Here is a 26,939-nt window from a genome sequence, read left to right on the forward strand (position 1 = left end):
CCCATTAAAATTGCCAGTACCACTTCTAAATATCTCAAAACGCATTTTAGTCTATATAACTTGACACACGTCAATCCAGTAATAAAAGGCATTCTGCCAAACTTCCGGACTGTACTACAAAATCTTGTTACATGTGAGTCTCGCATCTAAGCCACAAAGTAAGAAATGTGCGGTCTTAGTTTGGTTTGTCTGTTTCCTCACGTAACTCTACTTAACAATAATTTATTGCGCATGTAATCGACACAAGACTTTGATTTCCACTGCTCCACAACGCTACTTATCTCTTAAATTCTTTACGTTCCTTTTATAAAAGAAGTGTGTTCTCTTCAGAGTTATTTTCCTTGGAGGAGTTGCTGCCAGTAAATCCTGATAGGAATGTGAGAAGAAGGGGAAGCATGATATAGGAACCTATAAAACTGAGACATTCTTTCGATCGTAGGCGTAGTTTGTTTTGTATTGTAGAATAGATTCTAACTGAACGAGCCTAAAAATATTACAGTGATGCCCCGATTTCTGTATTGGTTAAATGTAACAAATTCTACAAGAAAATTTTTGACAATTCTTCATCCAATTTTTTTTTGTTTCCTTCATCCATTTCCCTTTTGTACCTACCAGAGGTCTGCATCGGACGTTTTCGCTCGAGCGCCAAGTAGTTCATAGCATAATCCGATAGGTAGCGCACATGCATGATGGGTAAAATTATCGCGAGCGATAAATCCTCGAACGGTACAAGCCGAGCGTTAGACATTCGTTCTTGTTACAGTGATGAACTGTGCAGTAACGTCATAGATGTTTATCATTTCAAAACTTTGCACTGTTTAACTAACCTCTCCATAGTACAACTACATAACTTGCTTTAAAATATAATATAAATGTTGTAGGTAAATGTCTTTTTTTTTTTTTTTTTTTGTTTCCACACAGGAGTGATTTTGTTTTTGCCACATCTGATAGATGTTATTGGATGTAAATGTAATTATTATAAACGGAGAGCACAATTACGATAACACAAGAATCGTATCAAGTTTTCTAGTAATAATAATAATAATAATAATAATAATAACAATAATAATAATCTCTAATAATTAGTGTATCAATCTTTGCGTCTGTAACAATTGTGCAGTATGATTATTAGTTTTATTAGGCCCTTCACGGGCTGTAGCGCCACGGATTAAAAAAAAATATATATATATATTTTCTGGGACGTTATCTCTGTACTAATATTGTTATTAATCTACTGCTATATCAATAATATTTTGTAAAACGTTTCTACATTGTCGCAGTATATAGGCGGAACACTATGTATTGACCTATCATATTACTTATGTGGTAAATCAAATATTGAATAATAATTATTAATTAGCAATAATAACTGTATATCGAAGTTTTTCATACTATTTTATTTATAACTTCTTGTTCCTGTTTTGGTACATTCCATTGACTGTTCCATTAAACGTTTGTCATAATCGCAGAAAATAATGCCATATTTTTACCGTGTGAGCAAAACATATGTGTATCTTATTTGTCGCCTTCCATACAAGCTAAGACATGTCGGTGAGATGATCTTGTACTGTGCTTGTATTTATTACGAGCGTGTCACGACCGAACTTATCTCACTCGAGGGTGCGGCATTCGACCGAGTTCAAGCGAGCGATTTAACTCCAATGCTGAACTCTGGTACCTACGTATATAATTTGTGCGTTATTTATTTCTTCTTATTTGTTTTCTTACATTTCTTCGCTCATTCCCTTCTTTTTATTTATATGTTTACTTTGTTTATTTTATTTGTGAATTCGTTCTCTCTACATTTAAAATTCTTTAATTCTAAATTTCTGACAATGAATTTAGTCGTAGGTATGTCCTCATTCAGAGTAAGAGAGACTAATGTTGATGGTACCAGAGTCTAGTATATACAATCACGAAGCTAAATACGTAGGGAATCTGCAACCATAGATACAGTAGTTGCTAACCATTCGAATCGCTACTATCGCCTCGTCACAGACAATGCGAAATAGTACCGGCACAGTCTCTTGTTCCTAGTACCCTCAACAACTCAAACTTCGTGACTGTTATAAATTAGACTTGGTAAGAGTATGATAATTAAATGTGTCAGTATACGTCATTAAAAAAAAAAAACCTATTTTCGAACATGTTATCATTCTCACTTATACGGTAGCCAAACTGATGTTTATGTTGGTTTTTACAGCTTTTTCTCCGATGTTCTAAATTCCTTCTCCTTCCTGGCTAGTAACGTGGGATTTCTTTTGGCAATCTTCCATTTCTATTATTTCCATTTTATACATTCAACTGTCTTTATAAGATAGACTCGGCTAATTTCGTGATACTAAATTTTTGATGCAAAAGTAAGGTTCATATTAAGAAAATAATGTTTTTAATGTACTGTACATCATAGAACTACGAACAGTGCAAGCAGAAACTTATTTATATTAAGCTTTCCTGGAGATGTCGTATGAAATGTAAACTGTAATTATTTTATTTAATCTCGTCTTCAAGTTTACACATTATACCGGAATCACTTTTCTTTTTTCTGCAATGTTGTGCAGTATGTTATTCATATTTCTCAAGTGGCGGCCTGAACACCTGCAGACTTCTAACACATGAGTACAGGCTGTTACAAAGGAAACATTACAATGCTTTCATTCCTCAAATGAGGTACAGAAATTCTTATACATTCTGAAATTTAAAATAAATATTATAGTCCAGACACATGGTCTGAAGACATTAATTCGTCAATTTAAGCACAGAAACTTAATCGTAAACAAAAGCAAAAAAAAAAAAAAAAAAATCTTTGAAATTCAATATTTTCTAAGTCAATAAAAAAAAGAGAGTTGAGACAAGTTTGGGGGGGGGGAGCAGTGCCCTCCCATCCCCCCCCATAACTCCGTCTATGATAGTCTAGTTAGAGCATAATATTCAGTCCCACTTTTTACTACGATTCATATAATGCTATCGTGGTTCAGACTGTGGACTGACATATTAATATGGTGTGATAAAAAATTATGCTCTTGATAAAAACATTAGTCACATAACTTATCCATAAAACGCTTAATTCGTTATTATTACAGCTTTAGGTTTATTTAGCTTTATTCAGCTACTATATTTTTTACATATTTTATTCGTGATATCTGGCCGGATTTGTATTTTTGAATTAAAACTTCCATTCTCTGAATATTGTTTTGTATTAACCTTCTTTTCTGGGGAGCTGAGAAATGTAATGTTGATGAAATTATTGCTCCAGTCTCATTGACAACTTTAGAAATAATTTGCGAAGGTCTTTACTGTAATTCATCAATATCATCTCTTTTAAACGATGCGCAGACTATTTGACGTATTAAACTTCTATCGTTGGTTCCATGGTTGTGGCCATCATCTTCATTCTCTTCCATTAAGTCCTTAGTAGTAATAAATTATTTTCGCCCTACAAGATTTATTTGTACACCGCCATCGAATATGGCCGTGTATATACATATGAAGAGTCCACTGCAAGAATGATGGATGTCATTTGGATTACATTTTTCAGGAGAAGCAATTGAAAGTTTGAAATGCTTAGCGCTCAAAGCTTAACTGTGATTTTCCGATCATTACTGGACAATGACTATCAGTGTTAATGCCATGTAACTCTCTATGTACATTCTATATGTATTAAGCTATGCATTGACAGTCTTGGTTCATTTTCGACAAGAAAGTGACATCCATCATTCTTGCAGTGGGCTCTTCATATGCTTTCCGAAACTTATAGCCATCCTTCAGAAGCAAGTCACTCCCTCTTTTAGACCTTTGTTCCACAATTTCCATCGCTAGACTAGCGTAACTGTATTGACCCTGCTGGCAGTAAGTGGATTCACACACCATAGACAGCCTACATATAAACAGAATCGCCAAGCGTCTGTCACTAGACCCTGCTTGCAGTACTAGTACCACCTAACTTTTCTTTCTTAAAATTATGGCGCTATCACATTGTGGCGTAAAACATTCCAAAGTGGCGCGATCGCATTGCGCCCCACCATACGCTTTGAGACTTGCAGTGACCAACCATTGGAAATAAGCAGTAAGGACTATTTCATTATAGATTGTTCTTGATAAAAATTAAATTGTTCACAAAAATTTAGAAAATATTTTGTTACAGTTCCCCAGCTTCCAATGAATAGGCTCATAATTTTAATTATCTGCAAATGATGATTTTTAAAGTCGGATGTTGGTTCATAAATTTGTTTCTTCCCGCAAATTAAGCTTTCAGAAATAACTCCCTGTAGAGTTAATTTTTCCCTCGAAATTATTCAAATTAACTTTACAGGGAGTTATTCCTGAAAGCTTACTTTGCATAATACACGTCACTGTACGTAACAGAAAACCACAATTTAAAGTCACACAGAGTTAGTGTGCACTCAAATGTTGGTTGCTTGACGGTTGTCAGCCCACTTTGAGGTCTATGGATATAGAGGGAAAAATTGGATCGGTGTCGGGTAGAGTTCCCGGGTAGCTCAGTGGGAGAGCGTTGGTACGTCAAACCAAAGGTCCCGGGTTCGATACCCGCCCCCGGAACAATTTTTCCCTCGAAATTATTCAAATTAACTTTACAGGGAGTTATTTCTGAAAGCTTAATTTGCATAATAAACGTCACTGTACGTAACAGAAAACCACAATTTAAAGTCACACAGAGTCAGTGTGCACTCAAATGTTGGTTGCTTGACGGTTGTCAGCGCACTTTGAGGTCTGTGGATATAGAGGGAAAAATTGGATCGGTGTCTGGTAGAGTTCCCGGGTAGCTCAGTGGGAGAGCGTTGGTACGTCAAACCAAAGGTCCCGGGTTCGATACCCGGCCCCGGAACAATTTTTCCCTCGAAATTATTCAAATTGTTTCTTCCCGTTTTCCATCGAACTTAGTCCAAAATCAGTGCGGCGTTTGTTACAGGAATTGAACATTCCCCATTACGCTAATCCCTTATTCATCTGTCGTAAAAAATCTTGGCTTCTTTTTCGATAATAATCTAAATTGGAATTTTCAAGTTCAAGAAACGATAAAAAAAATCTGTTCCTCCATTCACTGTTTGAGTCGCTTAAGAAACTTCTTGCCCCAGTAATAAAACTTACCCTAGTACAAACCCTAGTAATGCCGCACTTCGATTATTGTGACGTTTTGTTAAGTGACCTAAGTTCTGAACTGTCAGTCAAGTTACAGCGAGTTCAGAATATGTGCGTCAGATACGTATGCAACATCCGACGATATGATCACATATCACCGTCCTTCGCAAGTCTTTCGTGGCTCCGACTTAAAGAACGTAGAACTTTACACTCTTTGTCTTTACTCTTTCGAATTCTGCACACTTCAACACCAAATTACCTTTCGTCTCGTTTCTCCTATCTATACTCTAACCACAACGTCTGAACTGTCAGTCAAGTTACAGCGAGTTCAGAATATGTGCGTCAGATACGTATGCAACATCCGACGATATGATCACATATCACCGTCCTTCGCAAGTCTTTCGTGGCTCCGACTTAAAGAACGTAGAACTTTACACTCTTTGTCTTTACTCTTTCGAATTCTGCACACTTCAACACCAAATTACCTTTCGTCTCGTTTCTCCTATCTATACTCTAACCACAACGTAAATACCAGATCACTTATCTGTTGCACGCTAAGTATACCTCTTCATAGAACATCTCGTTATTAATCATCTTTTACAGTATCCACCTCACGACAATGGAATTCCCTGTCACATAGTATTAGGGGCTGCAAGACAACAAACACCTTTAAGAACAGCTTAAAAGATAACCTTCTTAGCATTTCACTCCAATCATACTGACATCAACTATCACTGTCTACATTGTTACTCCTTCCTTTAGACATGCATCCTGATAGTGCTGTATTTTCAAAATTGTCTCATAATAATCTCTTTCTATTATCTAACATTATTTGACATATATTAACATTCTATATATTTTAGCTTAATTCTGCTACATAGTTTGTATTTCAGTGTTTAATTAATAGTTCATAGTATTTTGTTGTTTAATTCGTAAATAACTCTTGTATACATGTAGGTAGCTCTTATCTAAATCAAATTGTTGAATTATTTGTAAGTTCATACATATTTATGTATACTTTTTGCTGGTTGAGTGGAAGAGAAGGCCTTACGGCCTTAATTCTGCCAGCTAAAATATATTATTATTATTATTATTATTATTATTATTATTATTATTATTATTATTATTATTATTATTATTATTATATTTCACATACAATATATGAAATTTTGAATAAGAATAGACGATGTAAGATGATCGCGAACAATGCTTCACATAGCGGAAATTCATTCTAATAGTCGCCATGTTAGTTACTTTGCAACATTTGTTACAAAAACGACAGGTGCATAACTTCACTATTCTGCAGATCTTTATGTAGAATACCTGTGGGTGCTATACAGGTTCTATATAGGTGTTGCGTTTCACGCTGAAGAAGTCGTGCCAGCTGCAGATTCTGCACCACCTGCATGACGAGGAATTTGCACAGCGTGTGACTTCTGTGCGTGTGCATTTATCAAAGGACGTGTTCTCACCCGACCCATTACTACACTGGTGGAGCTCCACCTGCAGGTGGTTCGATGGACAAACTGATGACGTTTCAGAGGATGATGGACGTCCTCGTACGGGCTACGGTGTGACAATCCGAGTACGCTTAGACTTGATCACCAGCGTGTGAAGTGTTTTGTCTGTAGGTCCAGCTATATGGAATCGGCGTTGAAATTTTGGTCGAATGTCACCATACGACGAGATGCACTATCATCTCTACTTTTTAACTTCGCTCTAGAATATACCATTAGGAAAGTTCAGGATAACAGACGGGGTTTGGAATTGAACGAGTTACATCAGCTTCTTGTCTATGCGGATGACGTGAATATGTTAGGAGAAAATCCACAAACTATTAGGGAAAACATGGAAATTTACTTGAAGCAAGTAAAGCGATAGGTTTGGAAGTAAATCCCGAAACGACAAAGTATATGATTATGTGTCGTGACCAAAATATTTTACGAAATATAAATAATTATAAAACTTGAAGATTTATCCTTCGAAGAGGTGGAAAAATTTAAATATCTTGGTGCAACAGTAACAAATATAACTGACACTCGGGAGAAAGACTAAACAAAGAATAAATATGGGAAATGCCTGTTATTATTCGGTTGAGAAGCTTTTATCATCTAGTCAGCTGCCAAAAGTCTTAAAAGTTAGAATTTATAAAACAGTTATATCACTGGTTATTCTGTATGGTTGTGAAACTTGGACTCTCACTTTGAGAAAGAAACAGAGATTAAGGATGTTTGAGAATAAGGTTCTTAGGAAAATATTTGTGGCTAAGAGGGATGAAGTTACAGGAGAATGGAGAAAGTTACACAACGCAGAATTGCACGCATTGTATTCTTCACCTGACATAATTAGGAGCATTAAATCAAGGCGTTTGAGGTGGGCATGACATGTAGCACGTGTGGGCGAATCCAAATAGAGTGCATATAGAGTGTTAGTTAAGAGGCCGGAGTGAAAAAGACCTTTGGGGAGGCCGAGACGTAGATGGGAGGATAATATTAAATGGATTTGAGGGAGATGGGATATTGTGATAGAGATTGGATTAGTCTTGCACAGGATAGGGACCGATTGCGCGCTTATGAGAGGGTGGCAATGAACCTCCGAGTTCCTTAAACGCCATTTGTAAGTAAGTAAGTCACCATACGACGACCCCCCCCCCTCTAGCCTCCACATCACCATAGCAACCTTTTCTGGTAAGCTGAAGATCATGCAGATTCAGTTACTTGTACTAGTACGACAAGAGGGCGTAAATAGCCAGAGTAGCTGACGCGCTTTTAGAGTCGACGGCAATTCGGAAGGCGGTTGTCTGCTAGCGTTTGCGTCGAGAGAGACAGATAGGGAGAGCAAGGCAGCGTACTTCACGAGCATGTGCAATACAAATAGCGCAGGAGAGAATTTAAATTATCAAAAGACAATAATGACCTTAGCCGTTGATTACTGTAAGCATGACACCAAACAAACCCTCTTTCCTTCACTAATAATATTCTTTGCACTGTTCTCAATCCCACACCACATGCTTCTGCAGTCGTTTTTTGCATGTTGGCAACGTTGCTGCCAGCATCAAGATGGCCGGCAGCGTTCTGCTCGTTAATGTTTTTAAAATAATTATACATCTTAAACACTATTTTCCGTGCCTGCCTGTGCAATACTTGTCTTTTTAAAGTCTCTTCTCCCATTTATTTACCTTACAAACACACAGTAAATGTTAGTTTTACTTATTCAATGTATTGAAACACTCGCACGTGAACAAACGAACTCGGGAAGTGCTTGTTATAGACTGATTCCGATTGGTTCTACTGTACAAGCTTGTGACGTCACATACCAGAACTTCTACGGCACATATAGAAGCTAACCACCTTCCGAAATGCCGTCTAGTTTAACTAACTGTAACGACAAAACACATGTTTAGCTGTTGTCACAAAGCCAATGCATGGACGTCAGCAGCAACTACACAGTTTAGAAACATAGTGTACTTGCAATTTATTGCCATTCACATCTTACCTTAAACAAAATCGATACTTAATTTCTGGACATTCTGTATTTATATACATTTTTTTAGGGTCAATATTACATAAAAGTTCGGAGTCTACTTACTAATATAATGTACTATAATATAGCTTCCGTTTCGATAAGGTGTTTACAATATGCCAGCATATTACGCATACCACACTTGACGTATTGCATTATAGGTTACATTTTGTGGTAATGATTTCGATTGGACTTTCTGATTTATTTTATATATATTCCTAATAAATTGCTTCAATGTGCTTATAATGACATCTTTTTAAATACTGTACATCACTGAACTCACATAAGAGAAAAGGATTTCATCTGAAAATAAGACTGTGAAATTGCAGTCATTGTATTTGTGTGCCAGAATTAGAGCTTTATAGATTCTCCCCTCAAGAAAAGTTGATGGAATTGTCAAGGGTGTTAGGCAAACTAACTCGCAGCCTGCCAGGTAATTTACACGCAAGTACAGTGCGAGATGTTTTGTGAAGAGGGAGGAGGAAATAGAAGAGGGAAAAGGGAATATTTTCTCGACACATGGGGGTGGCATATTGTTATTCTGAATTGAAGACTAGACCCCGGAGGCTTGTATCAGTTGAGGGGAGCTTCTCCCCTTGTGAAGTGGAATCGTCAGATTTTGTGACTGTGGCCATACATTATATTATGCTGTAGGTTGTTCTGTGTTGTCACGAAGAGCAGGGGAAGACGACAGTGCGGGAAGACATGTTTATTTTAGAGGGAAGTAGTGCACGCGAAGTTGTAAAGTGATATATGTGTTTACATAATTTCAAGTTCGGAAAATATTGCCAGCGCTTTCACAGTGGTACATAATCAAAAATATTGTGTTGTGTTGCAATATTTACAAGTATTGAGTATTTATCTATGTGTAAAGACGAAATAGTATAGAATCTGACACTATATGTTACTTTTTACAAGTAAAGAAATAGTACATTGCACTTCGTAGATACGTATTGTGTTATGATGTTGATGTCTATAGTTCATGGAAAAGCTAACTTTATTGAAACAACAGACCTTCGACGAAATATTGCAAAAAGTAGCTATAATATAATATTTTAAAAATGAGATGAACCCAATGACAGAGTTAGATAAGAAATGTGAATTTATTTTATTTAACACAATTTTTAAGTGAAGTTATTAGCGTAGGAGAGAATATAGGACACTTATGCCAGAAGTGATACACAGGTTTTGTCTGAAGTCTCCTATTTGAAGGATAAACTCTTATACGTAATACAAGTCTATGACGTAAGATCCACAGCTTCAACTTTCCTCAGAAAGAATCCATATTTAACATGTTTATAATCTTTGACTAGATTTGAACCTGTGGACTTCGGCTGCAATGGTGAGTGTGATAACTTGACTACTATAGACGACAAATTTAGGGTGGAAGTATTGTAACTATCCAGATTTTAACAACTTATTCCTAGGACATAATAGAACAAAAATTTCTGACGTCACTTTAGTTTCAATTGAATAATATTCTAACAAAAAATCCCATAAATGTTAACACTGTTCAGTCGATAAGTACTATTCATACGATTCTATACTCCATTCGGTGCCTTTTCAGCTGGTTAAGACAGAAGGGGCGTTTGCACCTCTCCTTCCTCCTGTTTCGTATACTCCAGGAGGCGCATGGCAAGTGCCAGCCTGTGAACAAGAGAGTTTGCAGCGTTGCCAGATCTCGTGTAGTGTGTTCCCGAAATGAACCGTTTTATATCCATACATTGTTACCAACAATTCAACACAATAACAAACAGATACAGGTACATTTTCGCGATAATACACATAATTCAGAGAAACTGAGATTAACGCTAAGTATATTTAACTGAAATATGTTTAAATTACGTAGTAGCCTACATTATTGTTAGTGTACTTGTCACAAGAATCAATATCGTTAAATACTGTGTAGGGATTATTGTTGTTGTAAAATGTATCAAGTCAATTTAAATAATTATTGTGAGCGTCCTTCATCATTACATATTAACAGATATATATGACACTTAATTCAAACATGTCTATGTCAGTACTGTTACAATTTATGTATGTATGGGTACAGTTATGCCTACCGGACAATGAATTACCAATTCCATTACAAATAATACATTCCAATCCATTCCTTCTTCTAATGTGCAAAATCAAACGTCTTTCCCCCTATCCGGTAGAAAATATTGCGTCACACAAATTAGTACCATCAGTCCATCGACGAAATATACCAGTATGCGTATCGTATCATATTTCATCTAAGTAAGATCTTGATACCCTTTCTGTCCATAATACTCAATTTTAGTTACATACTCAGAACGCCATATTTGTATTTTTCGCGATTCCATTGCAGGTATTCTTCTGCTCTGTGCCTTGAATTTAATATCCATAGATCGTAGAATTTTATGTAGCGTTGTCCTGTCATACGGAAATTCATATCCCGTGTCGTTCGTTTTCGTTTTCACCGCATAAAGAATGTTATCAAAGGTAGGAGCTGTCTGTTGTTCATAAGTTGGTACACGGTTGACCGAATCAAATCACGATCGAAATCGTCTATTTTGGACAGTTTTTTACACACCCAGTATTTCTTCGTCGGGGTTTCGAAGTTTGACAAGTTTAGTGAAATTATTCTTATCACTGTCGATAATGGTACTCCTGTCGCATTAACTGTCTCTGTTAATGGTGATTGGTTTCCAGCATTTTAAAAATATGTGAAAACATTTTGAATAATATGCGCAGCTTGTTTCTGAACAGGTTTTCTCCTATCTATGGGGGATGCATTTAATTGGCACTATTATTTACTATTATTTACAACTATTTCACTTGACGGGTCTTCCCACGGACGCCACAAATTGCACCCACTTCGACTGTATGCACTATCACCACAGGACTGCACGTGGCAACGTCGCCTGCTCTGTTTACTACTGTGCTCTTGTTATGGAACGAACCTCCTGGTACAGAACCCTCTTCCATATCTTACGCACCTTGTTCGTACCCTTACTTGAACCTGAAAAGGCAGTGAATGGACTGTAATTAATACTCTTAACATTAAAGCACCGCCTGCTTGAACACATCTGGTGGCATGGTTGCTTATACTGCCCGCTCTTTCTATGGTCAAACATATAACATGAGACCTATATGTTAGCCATGAGACCTATATAGTATGCCTATATCCACAAGCGACTTCACTGAAAGTTAAGAGCTGCCATCTAGCTACAATTTTTTCTATCCAGTTACAGAAGCTGCTATGTGACAGAATTAAAAACAGTTATCAAGTTAAAATTGCAAATTAACTACTAGTAGAACATTTTATGGAACTTGTGTTGTTAAGTTATTATTTTTGTTCTTAAAAAACTGATGAAGACCATGTTATGTATATTTGATGCTGCCACCTACCATTTCAGCAAAAGCATTGAGAGAATGGTCTTATGAGCAGGCAGTACAACAGTCATCGGGTGCATGGATGCGTTCTAGCAGGCGGTGCATTAAAGAAACTAATAATGAATGCAGCTTTTATAATTATTATGAAGTTTGAAATTGAACCCTATTATCAAGATATGTTTTGTGACGTTGATTACCAATGTTGGGCAAAAATTACCCATCCAACAAAATTTAAATATATTACTTCTAGTTTAAGAAATAATTGTCGTATTGTATTCCTGTATTATTATTGAACAATTTCCTTCAGTTTTAAAGGTTTACAATACGTTCAATTACATTTTTGTATTACTGTATTTTAAAAAAATGCACATCAGTTTTTCTTTAAGTGATTTGATATCATTTTTTTAGCAAAATGCTCCAACACACAATTTTAGTATCCGAATGTTTTTTTAAATAAATTAAGTCCACAATTTCCAACCCTGACATTGGTCAAACATAGAATTCAAACCTGAAAATGTTAAAATAAAAGTTAGGCCTCATGAATTACCAAGGATGGGTAAAATCTGCCCACAAACAAATAGGCCTACTTCAATTATTAGTCTGTTATATTTCAAATCTAAAATAGAACAAATGTGTGCACGTACATTTTATCATGTTAGAAATAAATAGAAGGATAGTGAAAACATCAGATTTAATTTATTGCAAAATGTTCTAGGTAATAAAAAGGTTTTAACTTAGGAAGTCATATCGCGAAAATACATAAACAATTCTTACAGTTTACTTAGAGTTTATTGTATTACAATAATCATTAGAGGCTTTTGAATATGTTCTTAACAAATTTTCTATCAGGATTATACCTAACACTCATATTTTTTGTTGTTGCTGTTGTTTAGTCAAATGTCCGAGGACATGTTTGAATCTCATAAGTACCACCAAAAAGATATCATTTATGAGACAACTAGGCCAGGAGAAAATGGGGTAGGGTGGCCAGTTGCTTTCTCCCTGCAAAGCATACTTCGCCGATTAGCTACATATTACACTAATCAGACTTCAGATACATACAAACAATTGTTCTTCCTCTGACACATATCGTCAAGTGAGATGTACTGCCTGATAATATATATGCATATCAGCCAGAATATCAATAAAAGGTATTTTAATACTATTTTTTTACGCTCGAGTTGAATTTTTTTCTGTTTTTACACTTTTAGTCAATTAAATACTTTTAACTATGTTTTTAGTAAAATAAAAGGAAAATTGTGTAGTAAGTTTTGTTTCTGAAGGTCTGACAAGCATGTAGACAAAAATTCTGGCCATAATAGTAGCAATTTTTGAAAGCCTAAATTTACACAATTTAAAATTACAAATTAAAAGTACAACATTTCAGAGATCTACCTAGAATAGTTTAGAAAATTCAAATTTCACATAAGTCTAACCTTAATAGTGTTTCTAGTTTCTACGATCTCTGCATTTTCCAATCGAGCCAAACAATACAGTCTTGTCTCAAGAATGAATTCAGAACTTCACAAATATATTATGTCATTCTTACAAATAGCAGTCCACACCTGTGGAGTAACGGTCAGCGCGTCTGGCCGCGAAACCAGGTGGCCCGGGTTCGAATCCCGGTGGGGCAAGTTACCTGGTTGAGGCTTTTTCCGGGGTTTTCCCTCAACCCAATACGAGCAAATGCTGGGTAACTTTCGGTGCTGGACCCCGGACTCATTTCACCGGCATTATCACCTTCATTTCATTCAGACGCTAAATAACCTAGATGTTGATACAGCGTCGTAAAATAACCCAATAAAAATAGCAAATAGGATTAAATTCAGAAATGCTTGATTTGAAAGGGAGAAGATGGTAACAATTTGACACTGGTTCTAATTGGTACGTGATTTTCATTTGTTTTATGTAGAAATATCATTACTGAAACAACTGAAATTCTAGATTAGTTTTATAAAAATATTTTGGGGCCCAAATTTTGAAAAAATAAGTATCAAAATACAGTCATTCATTAATCTCACAATGTATGCTCGCTTAGGTAGTGGATCGTTCCTTTTTATATTAATAGTCACTCCTTTCCTTTTTCCATGTTTCTTTCACCTTGTCACAGAGAAAACAAATGTGCGCTTTTTTCAGTTCTCTGTGAAAAGTTCTGAACACAGCAGCATTGCATTTTTTCGCACTTAAATTACATTCTTTCCCTATACACCTGTATACTGCATAGCGCAGGAGTGGATCAGGACAGCACGTTTGCACATCTCCTTTTTATGTTAGGTTAGGTTTTTTTCAAACTGAAATGACGAGTGAAAGGTACAGTTAAAATTACTCTAACCTAACCTAACCTAACCTATCCTAAAATAACTTAACATAAAAAGGTTAGGTTAGCTTAGAGTAATTTTAACTGTCCTACGCTTCACTCGTCATTTCAGTTTGAAAAGAACCTAACCTAACATAAAAAGGAGATGTGCAAACGTGCTGTCCTGATCCACTCCTCATAGCGCGCGCTGGACTAACAATGGCAGATTAGTCGGCAATTGCCGGCTCAAACGATTGCGGTACTCTGGATATCCACGGACTATGCAGCAAGCTCGCTACCGCTGCCATCTAACGATCTTGCATTCAACCAGACTATAACACATCTAGGAGGAGGCACAATAAAACAGTTTTAACGCAACGTTATGAAAGACACCATATAAACTTTTTTCTTTAAATTATAAGTCAAAAATATTATTCGTTGCACTTTATATAGGCTACTATTCATGGTTTGAAACTTTCAAGGATATTTGAAAGTTAAAGTCGGGTTTATATAAAACAAAGAGGAAGTAGTTCTACGTTAGTATCGCAGATCTTTTTGGCCCCTGAAATTCACTTCCATTCATTATGTATTAGACAACACAGCCAAGTTGTCAGTTTTGTACAAATATATTTGAAATTGAAAGTAGGTACTCCAAACTACATTATTTTTGACATAAAAAATTGGCCACCGGCAACTTTGAACAATAATGGTAATATGACTTTACAAGAACTGATATTCTTCAAAAGAATGTGATACTGAACTTGTAAAATGTACACGCGGTAACACAGACCGCGTAGGTGGGTGCAGTGTTCTCGCTTTCCTCAGATTATTTCCCATTCCCATTTCCGCGGTTCCGATTACATGTTAGTAGCTATAGTCTCTTCGAACACGTGTAGAGCTGTAGTGTGCTCGAAATATGCTGCGAGGTGAATTTCCTTGTAATTGTTAATTTGTGCAATTATTCAACAATAAATTAAAGTGAAAACATGATATATTATGGAAAATTTGGGAAACTCGATTTACAAGAACATATTATACTATACAGAAGGGAAGGCCAACCCCAACACTACCTGGTCTTACATGTGTGCATGTTGGGTAATTTGTAGCATGTTTAATTCAAGAAGGTGTTATTTCTTCCTGTTACCTTCTTTCCTCCTCTTAAGAAATACGCAGGAGCCGCCACTGATTACACTGCATTAGTAGAACCATTATAAAAATAATGTAATGAAAGAAGGTGAACAATATTATGTGAAAAATTATAATTTTTTTTTACTTTAAGCACTCGATCTCTTTTGAGGATCTTAAAAACGCAATCAGTGATTTTCACCGCAAATTCTGCACACTTTTTTTTAACATTGGAGATAAATTGGACTTTGGTTCTGATAGCAAGGATATTTTTTTTCTTCTTTAATTTTAGGGGGCACAACGCACTTCTTCTTCTTCTTCTTCTTCTTCTTTTTCTTCTTCTCAAGAACTAGTTCTTCAGCTGCATCGGTTGCCTCTCTTTCATCAGGAAGCCTGAAAATTGTCTTTATACAGGGTTCCTACAAAAGAACTTTCAGATTTCAAACATAAGTAATTTACGTAGTATGAATCTGAGGTGTATGAAAATAGTACCAATGGAAAGAAGAACCCCAAACGTTTAGTTCCGTAACTTAAAGATGTTCAATGCATCCTCCCCCCCCCCTAGGTAACACGGCACACATCAAGCCTATAGTCAAGTTCCATGTAGGTACGCGGATTTTCCGATCCCCAGATTCTGAGGTTATGTCTGTTCACCTTACGAAAAGTTGAAAAGTGACGTCGTCAGAAAACATCACGGAACGAATAAATTCATCATCGTTTTCAATTAAAGTCTGCATACTAGTGCAAAAATTTCTTCGTAGCAATTTGTCCTCTGGTTTTAGGGCTTGCAGCAACTGTAGTCGGTACGGATGAAATCGCAACCGCTTGCGAAGAATCGTGTATTCAAATCTGTGTACCATTTACGGATTTTAGGCCCACTGGGTGGATCTGCACCAAACTTTGTTCGGTAATGCCATTGCACATTAATAACCGACTGGTTCATATGAAAATTAAGCTTTTCTGCCCTCTATAGCAGCCATTTCCCCTCAACAATGAACAAATTTGTTTATATGCGCTATTATGAGGCAGTGTTACTAACTAGGAAAACAATGTTGCCACAACTGAACTTCTTGAGTTTCTCTTTCCATTGGTGTATTTTCATGCAACTCTGATTCATAGAACGTAAATTACATGTGTGCCGACTTGAGCTATAATTTTCATATTTTTTAAAAAGACTATCAGCTCCACCTTTCGTGCAATTCACTGACCAGCCTATTCTTCTCTAAATGCTCTCTCTCAACACTTTCTCTCACTCTAAACTGTCTGCACCATGTAAACGGTCCGGAGAGTAACATTAGAGTTTAGAGTTATATAAATCTCATGAGAGCTCGCTAATGGGTTTAGATAAGCTATATTCTGTCACCGTGTAAACACTCCGTTAGAGAGCTCTCCTGATTCTTCAGAATTTCGCTCTGAACTGTCGCCGTGCAAACGTAGCATGATTATTACTTTAGACCAGTATTTCAAGAGTTATAAGCCAGCTTTTATAATCCCGTACGCAACAGTCGCGAGAGTTAATGAAAAAGATCAACTTAGCTGAATAATTTAGAGTAGCTATAATGAGAGCTGACAGTGTATGCGAGTTCTCTATCCAGGGTGTTTACACGGCGAGAGCAGTTTTCAAGGCCGCTTTATTTAGACTCTCTATTTAGATATTAGAGTCAACGAGATACCTGCTCTCAAAATCGTTTACACGGTGATAATCAGCTATAATCTCTAGCTCTCTTCTCTAAACTGTCGCCGTGTAAACGTAGCATAATACAAAAAAAAAGATAGTTACAATAACTGTAATAGAAATGATGATAGTGATAATAATAATAATAATAATAATGATAATAATAATAATAATAGATAGATAATAAGAAATGCATTACATATTAAGAGTAAAACTGACAACACAATAGTTAAAATATTTATTATAAGGAGGGAATTGAAAAAAGAAGCAAACATCGAGTTCTGACTCACCAATAAAAATACAAGGGAAACTCTGCACAAGACGAAAGGTTGATTCGTGTGTATTTCGCAGAACTGTAGATGAGTTTCATGCAGTTATTTTTTAAAAATAATAAGACAGTTTCAACGTGCAGAAAACTATTTTCTGTGATTAGGGGAATTTACGCTTTCCTCGGAAAGTTGAAGCATTTAGAAGAAATTTGCGCAAGAATAGTTTTAGTAAACACTATTCGTTAAATGTTAATAGAGACCAGATATTGTATTCTTGCGTGCTAGGTTTCTAAGAACAATATTGTGTTTGCGTACAGAAGATAATTCTAATTCCATTTTAATGAAAGTTGCATGGACAATAATCCCACTTGCAAGAAATGTTGGCAGAGTTCTAAGGTTAGTGGATAAGATATATGCAGGTGGAAATGCTGCTGACGCAGGGATGACATATTCACGTGCCCGACCGCATGCCTAATGTTTAAATCGCACACGGAGCACGCCGTTTATAGTGGAGAACTAAAAAGAAATGGCTGAACATGTTCATAACATACATTCACGATAGAAGCAAGCAAAAATTCGTACAATAAATTCCAGTCCGACTGCACTGCTGATTTCTTATGAACATAGGTAGGAAGTTAGTACCAAAACAGTACATTCCAGTTGAGTACAGCAAGGAGTGTACTGTAAATGTAACCCGCGCCTCACCCTGTTTCCGTCGCTACAGATTATACGTAGTTCACAAACAACGCATACGATCATTCTGTATTAATATTTAGGTTTTGAATAAAGTGAGCTATTCTATAATTATTGTATTTTTTACCTACCGTCGAGCGGAGTGACTTTGTGCCATGACGGTGACTTTGTGCCATTCGCGCATTTATTAAAAAAACGTAAGGAAGTAGTCTTTAAAACCGTCATAAGGTTTTAAAGACTACTAAACATAAGGAAGTAGAGTTTTAAACCTTGTCACGGTCTTAAAGAATACTTCCATACGTTTTTCGCGAATGGCACAAAGTCACCCGCATGGCACAAAGTCACCCCTCGCGACGGTAATATTAATATTATTCATGATTCCAAAGAACTAAACTCATTTGTTATTAAATAATTTTATGCAAACGGGAGTGTGGTAACAAGTTTATTTTTTCCCGCATTATTCTTCGTTAAATGTTGACGTCTCGTGTTGCTATGCATTCGGTTGCGTTACAGTCCAAGTTCAACATCGGAATTACGATACGAACTTCCTAGCTGTCATTACAACAGAGTCCACACCTGTGGAGTAACGGTTAGCGCGTCTAGCTACGAAACCAGGTGGCCCGGGTTCGATTCCCGGTCGGGACAAGTTACCTGGTTGAGGTTTTTCCCGGGGTTTTTCCTCAACCCAATATGAGAAAATGCTGAGTAACTGTCGGTGTTGGACCCCGGACTCATTTCACCGGCATTATCACATTCATCTCATGCAGACGCTAAATAACCTAAGCTGTTGATAAAGCGTCGTAAAATAACCCACTAAAATAAAAAATAAAAAATTACAACAGAAATGAAAAATATTCTTGAAAACAATTATGTTTTTAATACTATGTGCCACATACGAGATACACTATTAGATTCACAAAATAATTGTTCACCTGATAGTAAGAAGCAATTTATCATATTTCAGATTTGCTGCAGTAACGCCTTGTGACGTAGAACGAATATTTTCAGAGTACAATAGGTATCTACAAATATTGTTTTTTTTTTCTTCTGCACATAAATGGAGTACTTATTTTGACTATTACACTCTTACTACGTCATACTACTTTTGACCAATAAAACGGTACGAAAGAACGTATTTCAACCAATCATGGCTGCTTATCGCACAATTTTATCGCGTCCCTAGCATTTGTTTAATTTTATCGCGTCCCTAGCATTTGTTTCTTTGTTTGCCAACATTTGAAACTGCGCTGGTCTGGACGTCAAAAATATATATAAAATTACAAACCACTCCAGTCGATGCACAGCAGTTTCAAATATGACTCGCATTGGCATTCAAGAACAAGAATTAATAAAAATCACTGATCATACCTATGCATCTTCTGAAATCCGATTTACAAATAAATGAAGAGCACCATTCGGAAATCCTGAATAAGTTGAATACACCATGTAGGCCTAAATCAACGAGTTCCACTTCTATTATACACACGTCCAATATAACATCAATTGAACCATCAACCACATTCAAATTTGAAAATTGTACATTCAATAATTATTCCTTTTAAAATTATTCATTCGGAAATTCTGAATAAGTTGAATACACCATGTAGGCCTAAATCAACGAGTTCCACTTCTATTACGCACACGTCCAATATAACATCAATTGAACCACCAACCACATTCAAATTTGAAAATTGTACATTCAATAATTATTCCTTTTAAAATTATTCATGTTTATTTTTTATGTCATCGTCGTTAATTAAAACTTTTCTAACACTTGTGTATATTAGTTAGGTTATGTTATAGCTTCTGCTCTGAGAGGATAAAAAGAACTTCTGCTATATGATATTATGGATAGTCACATATCAGAGATTGTTTAATATTAAGATTTATTGAATACATTACAGTGTCTGTATAAAGACACTACTGCCATCTAGCATGCATCTAGCGTAATATTTGTAATGTTGAGATGGTACAATAATGCATTTGAAGACAGTTGTATTTTCGTAAGTCAATTAATATTTTATTGTATTGGAGTACTTCGTTACTTCTAATCTTTATATACTTTCTTCTAATCGTGTAATAGTCAATTAAATCCCACTCGAGTTTTGATTTTCTGTAAATAAACCAAAACGTCTAGTGAGATTACTGTTGATAAAATGGAACTGTTCATTGTTATTTGTTGTAATGTTGCCAGAGTCATAGTTGTACATTTTGTATGTTATTTTTATGTACGGGTAAATTATCTTATAATTACAAATTATTGTTTTTATATTACTTGTTTATTATTTTCTTATTCTAAGACTCTGGACGATTGGAGTACATGTTTGGTTACCATCCGGCTGCACTACATGTTTGTCGTTTTGGTTCACTGACATTGAGAGATGCGCTATTAATTTTCCTTCGATAGCAATATAGTGCAAGCTCACGAAACTTAGCAGTTTTGGTACAAACTTCCTAGCTCTGCTTATGAATAGAATATGAAGGCGTTGTTATGTGCTTAATATGCAAAAAACATTTTCTTACTAAGAGAAGTAGCATCAAACGACAGAACTTAATATTTCATGTCAGTAAGTATAGAGAAGGCGTGGGAGACGACTTTGTTAGTTTTTACAACAAATCATTAAATCCTGCACAGTACCCAGAATTTTAAAGATTTACAGCTCAGTTTATTTCTTTGTTGGGCAGTATGTATGTGAAACTAACAAAGCCAGATTTAAGATCAAGATTATCTGATGATAATATATTTTGTCTTGCCGTTGCAAATAACTTATTCCTATATATTAAAAGGTTCGTTCCAGAATCCAATAAAATACGTCGTTTGAATTCGGTGCTTCGTCAAGTACATCTGATGATTTTGAAACAGTAAGCCTAAATTGTCATTTGTTTGTTCACTTTAACGCTTGTATAAAATTATACAATTGTTATAAAATTAAACTTTGAAAGTGTTAAAAATTATTAAAAAGGCAATATACCTTACTGACAGATGAGTTCGTTTCAACAATGAAACCAACGTACCACAGAATCACATTGACGAATTGAAATGCATCACAAAGATCATTACGAATGAATTATTTGACGCATAACAACAATTAATATTATGCACAGACTGAAGAATTATCTTTGGGTTCACCCATATAATGCATATAAGCTGAAATATTCATACCTAATGCAGAACAAACACACATACTCACAACAAACATGCAGAGAAAATAATATACTGGCATCGATATGTAGATGACATAATAGTCCTATTATAATGGCAGTTGAAGACAAATATAGAAAACCTACATCAACAACTAAACAAAATACATTCTAAATTAAAGTATACAATAGAAATTGAACATAACCAAACTGTAAACTTTATAGACATCACCAGGGAGCGAAACTTGTTGCCCGATGGAAGAGCGGCAGTGGTTTCAGTTAACTGTGTTCTAGGGTTCCTCTACTGCAGTGATGTCAAAACAAGCGCATTTTTCTGACCTTGACGTCGTGCGCGGGCAGCAAGCGCTAAGTATGGAAAGAGGAACAGTTGTGTATATGAATAAGCAACCTGTTGGATTAAGAAAACAGTGGTGCACAAACTTCAAACGGAACGTGAAATTTTATGTCGTTATTTTTATATGGCTTCTTTCTGTTTAATATTATCTATATTGTCTGTAAAACAAAAGTACTAACACTGATTTCTTAATATTGCACTTGTGTTTTAAATCTTAATAACATAATAGAGAATTAAGAAGGAATATTCGCTTAAATTCCATAGTAGAATAATATTGTACTGTATTAAGTGGATGAAACACATCCTTCATAAAGAAAGTGATATTCGAAAGAAAGAGATTGAGTATGACATGATAAGTTGGAATTTATATTGATGGTATCTTTAGCCTTACAAAAGTAATCAATAAACTAATCAAAACAATATTACAGTACAAAGCAAAGTTACCTAGGTACTGTATCTGTTTTAAGTGTAACTAATATTACATAACAGAACTCTTATCGCATAATGCTTTTAAGGTGATATTTTGAGCAACTTCCCATCATCAGAATATTAAATTATTTTCTCGAAATTTGCTGAAGCTATAGAGCTGACATTTTTACAACACATGGGCACGTATCTTTTGCTTATGATGTAACAGTAGTTGCTTTGTTAATTCATTTCCTTACAAACAATTTCCATGCGGATAATTTCAAAATTTTAAATACACTATCTTCAATAATACGTATATACGGTATATTAGATTTACGAACACATTCTGTAAGGCTATTAAATAAATAGGCCTATACCTGAAAATTTCACTTTTCTATACGAAAAGTTGAGAAAATATTTCTTTTGAATAAAAAAATCAAACTTGTGAAAAATGAGCATTAAAATTAAAACTTACATTCTTATAATGCACTTATACTTCTCAGGCAAATCTAAAAATTAACATGGATACAGTTTTAATAAGTTCTCTTCCCTTTATCTATTGAATCAGTGCTGGCCATTCCTGAATATAGCTGGACCAAGCGGCATATACCACCTCTTTCGTCTGTCTCTTTCCTTTCCGCTGTAAAGCGCTCAGGCTCTCCTGGCCTCTAAAGCGCGCGCTTGCTCCTGTGGGCATCAATTGACTTGCCTGCTCTACTGTGTAGTATAATTGAGAAGGCGGCGTGGGTCGTGCCCCGTTGAACTACTATACCTTAGTTGTAGCTATTTACTTGCTTTGAGTTGTAGTTGACGAGTAACATTTTTTATTATTTCACTACGCTTTATCAACTGCGACGAGTAACTTACACCATTGGCTAGAGACCACAGATTTCAGTATTAATTTAAAAAAAAAATCGTTATATAATTTTTATATTTCACGTTTGATCGCTAATTAGTTGTAAGATAGTCGAAATAATTTCGTATTTTATTGTAAAGAGATTTTTACGTGAAAAAGTAACCGTATATTGCACATTAGGCGTCAAAATAATGATAGAAAAGGTTTCAGTCATCAAATTATTCAACAGCTGCACAAGGAACCCAGATACATTTCAACACAGCATGTGTAAATTTAAGGTAATTCAACATGACAGCTCGTAATCCCTCATGTCAACTTTAACATTGAAAAGTTTTGGATGATTGTTTCAAAACTATTTATTTCAACGTGAGAAATGTTACATTGCAATCAGTATTTTTTAGGCTATATCGCACTTTTTGGGTGTTGGTTATGGCCGACACTCTAGCCAGGTAGCACGCTACCTGACATTGCCGCACGCCAAGGTCATTCATGTGCTCTTTTCTTGACATCCCTGTGCTAACAGATTGATTATGATCCGTGTGAGATCACGGTCTGGTTCTCTAAATAATACCTCGTTAATTTATGAAGCTCGTACTATTGCTGGGGATCATCATAATCATGTGAATAGCACAAAGAAGAGTTTTTTTTTCGATTCAGGACTTGTTCGACCTGTATAAGGTCTACGAAGTAAAACTTTATTATTTTTATCTGGCAACGTGTCAATTTCCTCATCTCTTACTCGGAGGTAGGTAGTTTTTAATATTATTTCAGTTTGTCTTCCAAAAATATTTCTGGCGGAGATTGTTTTATTTGCTTTATCTATTCTCGACAGTTGCTGTGATTATAGTTATGAATACTGGGTGAAAATGAAATAACCATGCAGATTGAAAGGAACGGTAGGGTACACTTAGGAATAGAAAACTTACAATCTGATCCGTTTGGGTATAGATAATATTAATTTTTTATTATAAAGCTATTGTAATAGTAGGAAAAATTTCTTGCTGGTTATGTTATGATTAAAAGATGGGAGTTTCCATATATATGACAATCAACAAAACATAATTTGAAAGGACAAATGAAAATCGTAGATGATTAAAATGGCTACTACAAATCAACAGCGGGCACAATGTGTTCTTTGGTATGCTAAATTTGAGAGTATTAAAAGAGTTCAAAGGGAATTTCGACGTGAGTATGGTGTGCGTAATTGACCTAAATACGATTCCATAATGTTGTGGTATCGAACATTTGTAGAAACAGGTTCTGTGTTAAAACAAAATACATGCAGAGGGTCACAGGCGAAACTCAGTACGAGAAGCAGCTATCTCTAGGCTTGGCCCTCAAACTCCCTAGATCTAACCCAGGCCTGCAGAACTCGTAAGTAGGTGAAATATGAGCCAGCCTTACTCCACTTCTATTGGGGATGATCGCCTTCCGCGTAGAGTCAAGGTCCAGTGGCGGCACTGTAATTTTCAAAAAGGATTGTAATAAATTAATTTTTTTATAATGCGTTAACACGTTTCAAGGTTTACAATTATGCTAGATTTCCTGTCGGTAGGTTCTTTAAGATTTCTTTGCACCTAGCCTGCTTTAGATTTTCGAAAACTTTCCTCCTATCATCACCTACGGAAACATAAATTTGTAGCATTCAAGTAGTGAACCTTGAAAATCACTATTAATTTCAATTCAAAATGAACACAACGAGTAACGTCCTTAATTTAACAGTATATAAATAAATAATCAATATACTGTTCGTAATAATGAACTTACCCGAAAGTTTATGGGTTTTGTTGAAATGTGGTTTAACATTGAAATGACGAGTAGAAATAAATTGGATGGGACACAGTAAACAAACAATTATTCTTTCTTCGTCTTCAACAACAAAATAATAATTTTCCCATTTCCTTTGGAAATAATATTTCTTCACGGGTTTAGATTTTGCCATGTTTCAGTTCTCTTTAAACATAGTACGCGTATTTTGTATTTATATATTTTTTATTTATTTATATATTTATTTATTTGGCTGGAGTGCCTTGCAATGTTCACTGACAGCATTGACATCCGGTCATATAGCTATCACTCACTTATCAACGTACAATTTATTTATCGTCCTATTACTAGTAAAACCAGTTAATATCAGTAATTCAGGTTTTATAAAAACAGGAATTAAAACTTCATTAATGCACGAAAAATCATCATAATAAATTCTTCAAATAAAGCAATTGGTTTGTTGCCTCCATGCAACATTTCGGACTTTTTCAATTTTAGTAGAATACAGAGCACGGGAAGACAATTCGGGGACTGTATTAAAATATTTTACACAAAAAGTGGACTTAATCGGCTTTACTAGTAATAGAATGACATATATATAGGTAGACCTTCTTACATTTTATGCACACATACATTTTAAAATTTGTTTTACATGTTTTTAACTTATTTATTTCCCTTATTCATTTTTCTCTTACTTTCTAAAGGTATGTTCCTAAGGATTTTATTATCCGTTCATTTGTAATTCTTGATAGCGTATTGTATACCTGCCACCGCGAGAATGAATGATGATGCAGCCGAGCGTAACTAGAACGCTATAACCGCACTGGTAGAAAAGGTGGGTGAGGTAGGAGGGATGGTAAGACAGACGCTCTGAGGAGCCACAGTTCTGCATGTCTGATCTAACCCATCCTGACTTTTTCGTGCGGGGTTTTCTTGAAGACATTGTCTATTCACAGAAACCCAGGAACATTGATGAAGTGAGAGTAAAAATTACTCAAGCTTTTTAACAAATGACCTCTCTTATGTCACAACGGACATAGGCTGAATTGCATCACCGTTATGAGTTGTGCAGGGTGCGCAATGGGGGTCATGCTGAGCTCTGAGGAATTTCCCATCTTTCAGTGTTATATGCACAAAGTTTCAACAAATAATGTTCAGTATTAAATGTTTTATGGTGTTTTTATTTTATCCATATCCAAATAGATCATTCTGTATATTACGTTTCGTGATTAAATGTACGGCTAATTGGAAAATTAAGTTGGAAGTTTCAGCAGTCTGGCAACATCGCCGCTAACACACTCGTCTTTCTTCTCGTAATAAAGATGTAAGAGGTCAACGAACTCAGGTCGTCTATGTACGCGAGCCAGCCCCTCTCGCTACGACATTGCAATCTGCTCGCATTGAATTTAGTGGTTTTAAAATTAAATTTACACGAAAACCGTCCACACTATTGAATATGCTAGATCAGTGATGTCAACTGATGCCCATAGGAGCAAGCGCGCGCTTTAGAGCCCAGGAGAGCCTGAGCGCTTTACAGCGGAAAGGAAAGAGAGAGACAAAAGAGGTGGTATATGCCGCTTGGTCGAGCTATATACAGGGATGGCCAGCACTGATTCAATGGATAAAGGGATCTGAACTTATTAAAACTGTATCCATGTTAATTTTTAGATTTGTCTGAGAAGTATAAGTGCATTATAAGAATGTAAGTTTTAATTTTAATGTTCATTTTTTACAAGTTTGCTTTTTTATTCGAAGGGAATATTTTCTCAGCTTTTTTTCACAGAAAAGTGAAATTTTCAGATGTTTGTTTAGTAGTCTTACAGGTACTAAAACAATGTTTTCGTAAACCTAATATATCGTAAATACGTACTACTGAAGATGGTGTATTAAAATGTTTGAAAGTATTCGCATGGAAAATGTTTGTAAGGAAATGAATTAACAAAGCAAATACTGTTACTCGTACATCACAAACAAAAGATATGTGCCTATGTGTTGATAAAACGTCAGCTCTATAGCTTCAGCAGATTTCGAGATAATTTAATATTCTGATAACAGAAAGTTGCGCACCAATATCACCTAAAAGCATAATGCGGTAAGAGGTTTATTATGTAATATTAGTTACAGTTTAAACATATACGAGTCCTAGACAACTTTGCTTTGTACTATAATATTGTTTTGATTACTTTTTTAAGGCTAAAGATATCATCAATATCAATGTCAACTTATCATGTCATATTCAGTGTCTTTCTTTGGGATAACACTTTCTTTATGAATGATGAGTTTAATTCACTTAGTACAGTATAGTTGTAGTTATTATAGTATTTGTGTGAATATTCCTTCTTTACTCTTTATTATGTTATTAACGTTTA

The 26,939-nt window shown here is 35.5% G+C and overlaps 2 non-coding genes across 2 annotated transcripts; both read left to right on the forward strand.

The window, feature by feature from the left end:
- The first annotated feature begins 4,488 nt into the window (after window positions 1-4,488).
- TRNAD-GUC (transfer RNA aspartic acid (anticodon GUC)) lies at window positions 4,489-4,560 on the forward strand. The gene has a single exon. It is a non-coding gene; the product is annotated as a tRNA-Asp (tRNA).
- A 214-nt stretch (window positions 4,561-4,774) lies between these two features.
- Window positions 4,775-4,846, forward strand: TRNAD-GUC (transfer RNA aspartic acid (anticodon GUC)). Its single transcript has one exon. It is a non-coding gene; the product is annotated as a tRNA-Asp (tRNA).
- Window positions 4,847-26,939: the final 22,093 nt, after the last annotated feature.

Source organism: Periplaneta americana, chromosome 13 (genome assembly GCF_040183065.1).
Source record: "Periplaneta americana isolate PAMFEO1 chromosome 13, P.americana_PAMFEO1_priV1, whole genome shotgun sequence".
Taxonomy (NCBI): Eukaryota; Metazoa; Arthropoda; class Insecta; order Blattodea; family Blattidae; genus Periplaneta; species Periplaneta americana.